Source organism: Triturus cristatus, chromosome 6 (assembly GCF_964204655.1).
Source record: "Triturus cristatus chromosome 6, aTriCri1.1, whole genome shotgun sequence".
Lineage (NCBI taxonomy): Eukaryota > Metazoa > Chordata > Amphibia > Caudata > Salamandridae > Triturus > Triturus cristatus.
The window spans coordinates 1,285,929,804-1,285,942,042 of record NC_140589.1 but is presented as its reverse complement, the minus strand read 5'-3'; positions in this window follow the sequence as shown (position 1 = coordinate 1,285,942,042).

The window sequence follows — 12,239 nt, the reverse complement described above, 5'->3', positions numbered from 1 at the left end:
TCCGCGCACTGTCAGGTGGACAGGGGACGGGAGATCAGCGCCAGACAGACAGTCGCTCGACATATGTGTCATTTGATAGCCTCAGGGGGATGGAGTGTAAGTCCCCAAAAGTCCTGGAGTGCCAGGCGATTATTCCACCAAAGGTTCTAGGCCGGAGGTTGGAAGGCCAGGTTCGGGATCAGCCTGACCTGAAGGGTGGGACGTCTGTAATCAGCGTCCCGACCGGTTCTTCTTCCAGAGGTACCGCCCCAGTTGGTAGGGAGCAGGGTTCTGGAAGGGGGTGCAGAGGGTGGGAGAGCCCACCTCTGGCCCCGGTACAACCTGAGGGGTTAAACCCTGGGTTGGAATGGCATTCTAGGTGTACCCCTTGCCAGAGGAGGAGGAACCCTAGGAGAAGAGGTAGGGGGAGGAGAGCCTTCCCTGAGACTCCTGGTCCGCCTGAGGGTGTAGACCCTAGGCTGGAGAACCAGTGGCAGTCTAGTCCTGTCTTGCAGAGAGGAAGAGTGGAGAATGGCCGCTATGTGCCAGGGGTTACTACCCCCCACTCTGTGATTAGGCAAAGACCGGTGGCACCTGGGTGGCCTAGGGCCTGGTCTTGGCCGCGGACAGCTTGGGAGTACCAGTGGGGTAGCCCAGTTGGTCCAGACAGTGGTGTTAGAAAGAATTCCATGGGTTCACCGTGGCGTAGAACCGGAGGGTGTCCCTGCAGTTGCGGGCCCGCGTCCGTGTTCTATCGCCCCAAGCAGGGAAGTCCATCACGGTGGTGATTGGGCTGCCCTGCGTTTTGGCTGGAAGGGGGTTGTGTTGGACTTGGCCCTTCTGGCAGGTTCACCCCTGAACTTTTTTGCTTTTTATTGGTGACTTGGTGTGGTGATTTTTGGTTTCTTCGCACTTTCCCTGTGTCCCAGAGGAAAGTGCGTGCGCATTCTGAGTGCATGTGGTGAGATAGGCCTGTCCTCCCATAGGAATGCATGGGGAATGTATGTGTCCCTAGTAGTTCCTGATGCGTGGGGTGTGCAGGCCCGAGTTTGGTATGTGCGGACTTGTGTGATTGAATGCTGCGCGATGATGTGTGCGGCGTGCATGTACCTAGTGTGGAAGGGCCACTTCTAGAAGTGGGCACTTCGGTGTGCAGTGTAAAATGTGTGCCTTGTCGCGTGATTGGCTGGTTAAGGTCATGTGACGGGCTAGGGATTCCCCAGAGTCAGGATGAGTCACCCAGTGGTGAATGGGTAGATCAGCAGCTAGATGGGTGGGAGGAGTACACCTGGGTCCTGAATAGGGCAGGGTTTTCCCCACACAATGCTGGCTCCGCCCCCTGTGGTGCGACTGACGACCCTAGCCCTGCCAGTGAATAGAGTGAGGGGCTGAGCACATCAAGGGTGCTCCCCAACCAGCTGCGACTGGTTTTCACCCTCACCCTGAACCCAGAACAAAGGGTTTTACTGTATAAAAATGGGGCTGCGTCCCCACAGAAACTGTTCTCTGCCAGGATCTTACCTGAGGGGGGCTGCTGCTGCTGTTGGACCAGAGGACCGCCACTTGGACTACCTCCCTGCCTGGAGGCCCAGTGAGCTGGCTCTGGGTCCAGCCTTGACCCCCCACATCTGAAGACTTTCCCTGGACTTTGCATTGCTGGAGGAGTGCTTTTCCTCTGCCTCCTGGACGCCTTTATTCCCAGGGACCTGGCCTGTAAGCGCTGGGAGCGCCTCATTTTGCCCCTAAAGCGCCTGGAAGCGCTTTTATTTGCCTCTAGCGCTCGGAGCGCTTTATTTTTGGAAGCCGGTGCCCACCCGGCATTTGCCCTGTCTCTGCTGATTCCGACGTCCACTGGCAGGTACCCACCCTGCCAGGGACATTGCGGAGCGTGTTAGCGGGAGCCAACCCCGCTTTATTAGAAAATCAATATCCCTAGCGGGTGCCCACTCTGCCAGGGACGTTCCCACTCGTTTCTGCCACCTAGTACTGAAATCCGAAGGCGGGAGCCCACCCTGCGCTTCGGAGGAAGCCGGCATCGCAAATCACCGCCGCAGCCCGGAGTCCCGGCCGCGTCATCCCCCTGCCATGCTGGGATTGGTCCAGCGGGAGGGGGTGTGGCCCACGTGATCAGGGCCTCCAGGAGGAAGCCGTTGTAAGGAAGGGAAGCGGACAGGAGGCCACCCCGCGCTTCCCCGGAGGAAGGAAGATCCAGCACGTCCCTACAGGCAGGAGGGCGGACGGCCACTTCCCCAGAAGCGGAGACGACGCGGGAGTCCCCCCGAGGATAGCCCGGTAAGTAGGAAGGGCTGGGGGACTCCGTACGGGTACTGTGGGTGCCGGTCCCAGACCGGCTGACTCTTCAAGCGGCCCCTGCCTTACAGAGAGCCTCGCTCAGCTCTCCAGCGTTTGGGGACATTCTTCTTTGAGAGCGCGAGGCGCTCCAACTTGGAACATTGCTGGCATGAGTGTTTAGAGCGCGAGGCGCTCCCACTTGAGACACTGCTTGATTCAGAGTCCGTAGGGACTCAAACGTTGGGGGCATTATTCTCTTTGAGTCCATGAGAAGGACTCCACCGTTGGGGGCTATGTTTTGAAGAGCCGGCGAGGGCTCCAACGAGGAGGGCAATCGTTGTTCTAGAGCGCTAGAACGCTCTAGGGGGCACATCATTGAAAGAGCCTAGAAGGCTTCCAAAAAGGCACATTATTCATTTCAGAGCCTAGGAGGCTCCAACCACTGCCCTACTTGTCCTAAGAAGGCACAGTGGTGCCCACGCTCGTTTTCTCCAGCTGCCCAGCACTTAGTGGGCAGCTGCATCGTTTAGGTTGTGCCCCTGTGCATTGTGCGCCTGGCTTGCGCAGCCTGCGTAGTCGCGCCCTGACAGTTGGATATTGGCCATTTCTGCACCCCTCAGAGGCCAGTTGGCCTGGGGACAGTTCTGCTGTGTTGTGCCCTCCCCTAGGGTACCTGGTGATTTTCAGATATGTACTTTTGCGCCTGCGCATTGCCTTCATGATATTTTCTTTCCTAAATTGTGTTTACACCTCTGAATGTATTTTATGCATCATGTGTTTATGTGCTTAGACCCCTACAGGTATTGTGATACTTAGGTGGTTGTTTTCTCCCTAGTACAGGTGGTGCTAGTGAGGTCCTGATTCCCTGCGCAATATTTTCCTAAGGTGGTTAGGGTTGCGTAGGTGGTACTTACCTGATACCAGTAGTTACTGGTTGTGTGCTACATTTTCTAGTTAGTGCTACAGTGATTGTATGTGCTATGTTCTAAAAGTATTATTCCTACGTTCTAAGTGCTATTTTCTACGAAGTGCTAATTCCTGACAGTGGTCCATGTGGCCCTGTCCCCTGTATATATAATCCCTTGTAAATTCTGCCCGTGCCTGTTGGCACATTGTAAAGTGTGTGTTTTTATCTGATGTGTTGGGTATAATACAAAGGCTATTTTTATAGAATACCTTGTGTGGAGTTTCCTTTGTAGTGGGCCTTGGGTGTTGTTGCTGGGTGCGCGCGCAAACGCTTTACACATCGCCTCAGGGATAAGCCTGTCTGCTCGTGCCAAGCTACCAAGGGGGTGAGCAGGGGTTATCTTTGGCGTGTAACTTCCTTGCCCTGACTAGAGTGGTGGTTTCTGCCTGACTTTGGCACAAGCCTTAGCCAACCAGAAATCCCATTTCTAACAGCCAGGATAGCTTGATTCCAGTGGCATGGAGAGCAAGGGACCCACGTCTGGGCATACGCTTCCCACTCGGGGTGACAAATGCAAAAACAACAATTGATGGACAGAATGCAGAACAATGTCATACATTCACCCCAGTACAGAGATCTGGGCCTAAATCCATCGTTTTTTTTGCTCACCATGCCGTTCCAGTTTGAACCCAGCCATATGCAAATCAATCTTGACAACAAAGGAGAGAAAATTGGCGTTTCCATGCAACCACCCATAGTTTTTGGCATAAATCCCAAACTATAACGAATTTTAGACAGGGATTGCCTAAAAATTCTGTGTCTCCTCAAGGCAGTCATAATGAGGAGGAATGTTTTCATCTCGCCTTGTTTTTCCCACTTTGCATGTGTGCTGCATTTTATAGCACATATCTATAGTGGCAAACACAATAAAGCACAATTTTAGTACTAGAAGGGAATCATTTCAGGATAAAACCTATGCTTCCCTCAACACAGACATGCTTCCACTGTTGGGCAAGGGTGTCTCAATTGGCGCATGACATCCAAAAGAGTGCCAGTGCAGGGAAAGAGTAGAACATCGCCACATCTTAGTTGATATTGCACTATTTTGCTAACATTCATTCACACAACTCAGCACCGCCACTGTACTTGCTGCCGTGCATTGCTTGACTTCTATAGAAATCTGGGCCCTAACTCCAATCTCTGCTCATCTACCCACGCTCCCATGCTGACAACCTCCAGCTAGGTATTAATTGAAGCAGTCTGGGGTGGTGTGGTAAGAGGAATGATTTGTCATATCCTGCATACATCCTTCAATATTTGAAATCAGGTTATTTATTTTTTTTAATATGGGGGTTCAGCAAATTGAGCAAAAATCCCTCAGCTGGTGGTCACTCAATACGGATATTAGTGCATTACCACAGATTTCCAATGGGTTTAGGACTAATGGTATATTCAAAAATCTATGTGGAGTTGTATGATAATAGAGTGCAAAGTCTGGCCAAGGCCCCTCACCACTTTCCTTTGGTGTGCAGCACAAACTTACTTCTCATGACACAGTCTCATTTCCCCTACCAAACTAGTTTTATAATTCAGTTACTTGTTTCCTGAGGGATATAAGTAGTTAGATCTAATTGCCCTGAATAGAAAATGGACTTAGGAAGAATGTTGATTTTGATTAAATGAATCATATCTCCGCAAACAATAGAATCTTTTGCGTAAATGCTATAATATCTGCCATCAGGCACCTGATTGATATAGATCCAAAAAGTCATTTATCCTTGATCTAGAGTCTACCTCCACGCTATATTATGTAAATGCTAAGTCCCACATGTGTGATGTGGTTCTCCATTTATTGTCTAACTGAAAAAGCACATTGCTTCTGGCACTCATTTCCCAAACCCAGCCCATCCGGACTTTAGATATGTGTCACCTGATACTTATATGTATTTATCTATTTTATGAAAAAAGGTTATATAATACAAACTTTGCCATGTGGTAAGGGTAACACTTTCCAATAAACAAAGCACTGGAAATCTGATGTCACTTGTGATGAACTTGATTTAAATTCTAGTAAAAGGGTCAGTAATAGAGTGAGTTATAGTGCAGGTCATTAGAGACTGACAGATGGAAGATCTAGTGATGATAGGACGCAAGATAATCATTTAAAATTATAGTATTACATGTTTTGAATGAGTTAGTCTTTAAACTTGTTCTGAATTAAAATAGGGAGGTGTTCGTTCTATGAGCTTCGGGGAAATTGTTCCTAATTATAGTTACCAGAAAGTAGATGTTTTGGTTCAAGATTTATGTTTTCCTTTCTTTTGGTATCTCAGACAGCAAACATGATTTTTCAACATGTAGCATTCTCCATACTGTAAATCAGGTAGATTGCTGTTAAAAAAGGTGTATTGACAGCCTCCCTGTATTCATCTGCGCCTTCCAAAAATATTTGTAGACGTGCATTTCCTGCAGCCTCGTTGTCTATGCCCCTCTGTGTTTTTGGACATGCCATAAATGCACTCTAACCTTGTCTGACTATTTAAGCCTGTTGATATCCATGCGCATTCTATGACAAGGTTTTGCCTATTTATAGTTATCGCCTAGTAATTGTGCTACCATCTTCCTTGCAAAGTATTATTTAAGGTCTGTTTAGTTACAGCTTTAGTTGACGTTCCTTCTCCCCTACGCAAGACCCCATAATCCACATTTGTAAAGCGCGAACAATCACCCGAAAGGGTCTCTAGTCGCTGGGGGGCCGTCGGGAAGATTAAGCAAGCCATTGCCAAGAGTCACATGGTGCTGGGCTAATCTGTCACCGGTGCCGGGGATCGAACTGTGATCCCCAGATTCCGGAGTCAGTCGCCCTGGCCACGGCGCCACACCTCTTCCCTGGGATTCCCCTTCAAAATTTGGCCTCAAACCCCTTCGGATGAAAACCTAGTTTCCTTTTTGATTGAGCCTCCTACACCTGTCTATTAACCTGTGAATTTGAATCAAGACATTCTTGAAGATTTCTAGCCCATGCCATCCTTCCAGTAGCACTAAACCATTGTCACAGCAAAACAAACAGGAGTAAAAAAAAAAAGAGTATGGTATTGGGGAAACTATGCTGCCCATCCCATCATTAGTTCCTTCAGTGTAGCTCTCTTCTTCACTGTACTAATCACCTATCCTGAGGCCACTTTCCACTCAGCTCCAAGCACACACATTCCCATTTTCAGTTTCTTTAGGCTTCAACACCAATAACCTTGTGCTTTTGACTTAAGTGATAAGCAGTTCTTCTTACAAGTTAAGGTTCCCACGTCTTTTATGAACTGAATAATTGTTCATGGCTCTTCCATAATCATACCTTTTACCTGTCAGAAGATTCTTAGCTTAAAAAACTGCACAAACTGAGCCTGAGTCCCAAAATGGTGTTTAAGTATACTTCTATAGGTGTCTTTATTTAGTCTGAATAAATAGCAAAGATCCAGAGAAACTTAAAAGGGAAATCCATATAAGTAGCTGTAATGTGCAGAAACATAGCCTTTTGAAACAATAACCGCTGCAGCTGGAACTCAAGATAATCCCTTTCTCTCAGTTTTTTAGATAGTGTTTCACAAATTCAATATTTGTACTGTGACTCTTCGCCCCCTTTTGGTTAGGGGTTTGTCACCAAAGAAATCGAAGAATGCCTGGAGCAATTTTCTGACACATCAGGATTTAATTGGAGAAGTGTGGCTCAATGGTTAGAGCGGCAGACCCTGATGCAGAGGTCTGGCCCGGGACCAGGGTTCAATTCCCGGTCTTGGGCTCAAAATTCCACAGACCTGACAATTCTCGCCTTGGTGCCTATTCCAATCATGGAGTCCCACTCTGCAACTCTGGGCAATAGCGTGCTTAATCTCCACAACGGTAAGGATGCCTGGCCTCCACCTTGGGGGTGCCCAGGAGTGGACACCTCACAGGGAAAGCCAGGAGGGGTTCCACAGCGGTATTCGTACAAGCGCCTTGAGACCCTTGCGGGTGAGTAGTGCGCTATTCAAGTATCAATTTACAATTTTACAATTGCAGATTCTTTATGGCTGCCCAGATTTCTCTTCAGTAACAGCTATAGTTGATTAAAAAGGCACGTTTTCTTTATCCTCAGCTTCATTGACTGGCGACACATATGTAGCAAACTCTCTGTCTAGGGAATTCAACTTTTTGTTGGTTAATGCCAAACCAACAATCTTGAACATCTTTATATCAAGGATTTCTGCCAAGATTACTGCAAGCATCAATTTGATCAAAGAGAGAGCATCTCTAGCACTCCTTCTAGTGTTAAATATGCCAAGATGGGGATATAAATATTCTATTTCTACAAACTATTCAAACTTTGCTTGTGTGCTGCACTGTACAGTGTACATAAAAAGTGGGAACAGTTTTAAAGTGAGACTAAGCATAGCATTTTCTACAGTAAGGGTAACCTTCCAGTATAAACCTGTGCTAAAATCACAGACACACCTTAGCACTAAGATCCAAAGGTGCGTGCATGGCTTTGGGTACCCTGAGTGTGTGCCATCACCTGGGAAGAATGCAGCAGCACCATATCTTAGAAGATATGCTAGTTTCCTGCTCTCCCTTTCATAAAATGCAGCAGCTTTGGTTGCTGTGCTGTGTTAGTTAAAATAATAGCCAAATTGCCTCCTTATTTATGATTTCCTCTGGTAGTGGCTTAAGTCATTGAGCTTTAGCTAAGTCCTAAAGATCTCCGTTTCCCGCAAGTTCCTGCAGCTTGTTGAAGGAGTGGGTGATCCTGGCCAAATCACCACAATTCTTATGATGGATTGTGTGTCTAAAGGCATAGCACTTATTTTCGGACTTCTGTTAACTTTGGGGCAGATTCATTATTAATGGAAGGCAAACAAATGCTATGCTAGCCTCTCCCTTCACACACTGTTATTCTGTTCTCGCCAGTGCTGCTTAAAGTTTCCATTGCCCGTTTACACTGGCATAATCTCAGAAAACAATGTTTTGTGGACTCCACCAGCATGCTGCCTGCAGGGGGTTCTGGTACTTTTTAACAGCCACCCTTAAACCTTGCCACTCAAGAATATTTCTTCCTATAGTTTAGCCCTGTAATATTTTTCTGACCAGCCCCTCTAATCCCCCCACTGTAATACTCTGGACTAATCCCATCAGCTCCGCCGTCTTAGACCACTATGGGACTGTTTTCGAGGTTGGGTGGAAAGTAATAGATTGTCCAACGCTTTCCGCCCGAAATCAAGGGTTTCCCTCCAACCGCCGCAATACAATGACGGCGAACGGAGGGAAAACTGCAGGGGATTCTGCTTCTCTTCCGATGGGCTCACAGAGCCTGTCAGAAGAGGAGAGGATTTGTAATCCCTTGAATGATGGCAGAGCCAGCCTCGGCTCCGCAATTGGTCTTACAATGTTGGTCTCTGACAGCCTTTCCATGTCAGCGTTTCTGACATGGAAAGGCTGTCAGATAGTGACTTGAGGGGCCCCTAGCAGGGCATCAATCTGCCTGTCCCTCTGCTCTGAGGCCTTGAGGACAGCTATTGTGCCCTCCTAAACATCCCTGCGCTGTGTGCCAGGCACCATGGTTACAAACATCCACTTTCTAAAGGAAGCTTGTGCTGCATCCTTTTCCGCCCATCACACCAACTTCCATTAGGAAATGGATGTGTGTGACCGCTTTATGAGCGGTCGCGTTCTAATACTGTGGTCAGAACCGCCTACCTAAGGTCAGGTGGTTTCAAACCGCAACATTGCCTGACATCAAAATGAGGACCTGAATTTCACCCTGTATTAACTAGCCAAACAGAGCGTACATTTATTCATGCACTTTGTGCTCTTCTTTCTTCGGGACCTCTACTTTGCTTTTCTACTTCTTCTAGTAGTGCCCGTTTTCTCCACTGCTTTAACGTTTGAGCCATGCCATATTCTAATCAACGTTTTACCTGCTTAATAAATGCGCCAAAGAATTGCGTACAGCCATGAGATCAAGTAGCATGGGTTTAGTTTTGGATATTTAAAAGAAGATATAAAGTAATTTCTAACATCATTGAGTTTACATGCGACTATTGTTTTGTCATTAGAGGGGGTCCTGGGTGCAGTTCACTGGTCATCCATCTACATTATCACCAAGGGGTGCTCACCTGGCTATATAGCAACAGTGTCACCAAACCAAATAGCTAGGCTCCATCCGTATTGGGGAAGGGCATCATAAGTCACAGGTATAGTCTAGTAGACCCCCACACTATTGTTGAATTATCTTTTGGAGAATTGTTTTTACTTCTGGTTTAGTTAAATGCTAGATGATTCTAAGAATTACCCTTGAATTTTCACCTGATTTATTGATGTGATTTGACTGATAAACCTAGGTTACCCTTTAAAGTATCCCCTCTGTGTATTTACATTGTACATTTCCTGCATTGATGTTGGATCTGTGCCATTTAGGTTGTAGCTTCCCACTGTGTATTTTCATGTTTTCATGCTGAAGTTTATACCGTTGGTTGATGGTTTAGCTAGATTAATGTGCTGTTTTTCTTTTTGAATAATTTGACACTGTCTGCATGCAGCTATGTTGAGCTGCAAGACTTTGTAGTGGAATGTCTAGGGTTAGCGTGCTTTGTAGTTACATCCGACCAGTGGTGTGAACATACATTTTAGATTCAGATTGAGAAGATGCTGTCTGGCCCTGACTGACACAACCTTATCTGTAGCCTTCGTGGCCCTTTTGGATCCTGCTTCCAATCAACTGCACCATTCTGAGGCCTTCCAGCTGCCTCCTGCCTGTAGATCTCTTTCACCACTTTTCCTTGCTCTTTTGTTCCTGCCCTTCTTGCACTCTTGCTTTTTTTGCCACTTTTTGCCTCTGTTCTGCACTTTTTTGCCTCTTCTTTCTCACTCTCTTTACTCAGCACTCACTCCTCCTTGTCCTCTTCAAACCACTTTCATTTGCTCTCTCACTCTCATTGTTCAGCCTGTTTCACTTTGCCCTCTGCCTCCTTTATGCCTCTTTTTCTCTTTTCCCTTCTTTTAAACTCTGCCTCTCTTGCTGCAATGCTTTCTTCTTTTTTGCTTTACTGTATCCTGTAGCCTTTTTTGCTGCCTTTTCCCCAAGTGCCACTCACTCGCCTCTCCTTCCTGCCTGCTGCCTCCTGTGTTCTCCCGCTCCAACTCGTGTCTTGTCTAGCCCCACTCACTGCCGCAGGATCTTCCCCACCTCTTCTGCCTTCCAAATGTCAGTCACAGCATGGACCAGCCATTAAGAAGATGCTGCCTGACCCTGTCTGACTGCCTTCATAGACATCATTTAGGGGTCACCAGAGTTCTTAGCTGCGATGCCTGGTTTCCATTTGCAACCCCTGGCATTGCTTTTGCGAGCCTTGACCTCAGACGTGGCAAAATCAGTACCAAGAACATGGGGCAGCTAGCATTTTTAGTTATTGGGGCTCTGCTCTCCTTGTTTACTGTTCATTTTTATGTCTCGCTGAGTCAGCGCATGCGCTGCTCTGCGAGAAATTTAGTGTGTGGGTTTTTCAAAGTGCTGCCACAGGCTTTTGGTGGCCTAGCGCTTGCGTTCATGCGAGCGTGCATGCGCGCAGCTGCCTTCTGTCTTTGATCGCGATCACTTTCACTTTTGTGGGCCGCATGGCCGTGTCACTTTTACGGCTGCGTGGCCAATGCTTGTTTATGTGTTGGTCACGCCGTGGAGACTGGCCCTGTTATGGAGATCATCTCCCTATCGGCCATATACTTCGTTTTGGCACACTTCTTTTTGCTTTGCCTTAGCTTGTGGTTTAGGATTGCTGTGTTTATTGGTGGCCTCAGGCCCTTTGCACAAGCCATTGTTAATGCGCTCCCCGTATGGGTTTCCGTATGGGTTTCCCCGGACCTCACTACATGACCTGCGTCTCTCAAGTACTGCAGTCTTCATTTAAGCACCCAGTGTACATATTTTCTTCTGAAGACAATTCTCGGCTTGTGATAGCACTTCATATAGTTTTAATGTTCTTCCTTTGTGGACTTCCATACAACACCTTTCCCATCTTATTTTCAGGCGCCCCATAGGTCTCCCCATGAAGCCGCTGTGACATGTATCAGCCGATGGCTCACATTATCTTGCCTAAATTACTCGGTCGGACACATCGCTCCATTCAGCGGTCTAGTTTTTCTTTCCCCCAACTGCTTCAGAGTACATGACCCAAGAGAGCACAGCTGCCTTTAATTACCGCACTTCCTGCTACACTATCATCAGCATGCAAGGATTTACGCCGGTGCTTCCAACAGTGGATTCCTTCCACCACTATGCTCCTTTCACTCTGTGCCTTCAACCCCAGGTGAGGAGGCAACTCTCCTGTTTGACGCTTGTACAGATCATTCACTTTTGTAAGCGCTTTTATGGAAACCTGCAGCAAGCAGTAGTTTCTAAACAATCCACTGCAACTCGTTTTCTTTGTTAAGTATGAGGAGTTTAAGTTATTTGCAGCGAACCACAGGCTAAATATGAACCCATGCCCTCTGTCAGCCGGGTATGGTTTAAACACTGGGCATGTGAGTGCCAACTGTATCTCATCCCCCAGATCATCCATCTACCTCTGTTCACGGATTGCCCGCCTCCTGTCGATCGCTCCCCATGACATCCAGCCACATTGCCCTATGCCTGCCCTCCCCACCTTATCATCCCTTGTTCAACTCTGTTATTTGACTGTCCCTATCTCTCTTATCTGATTGTCCCCCGGGCAATGCTGTGGATTGTATGTTAATGTCCAGCAGGAGGTGCGAGCCACCTCTTCTCACACCCTGGTTGCTGACAGGGTCTGCCAAATATTCAGAGCACCAAATCCGCCCTTGGTGGTAATAGCGCTGCCGCCTCGTAGTACGGTGGAGGTAACTCAGCCGGTTAGCATGATGGTTGCAGATTTAGAACTGGCATCAAGTGATTTTATATGGGCAACAATCTCTAAACCAGCCACTAGCCATTTGAGATCGTTGAATATAAAAGGAGAGCGTGGCTTCTTGTAGCTCCGTTACTAACTCAGTCCATTTCTGTCAAAGCTGCTCTGGCTTG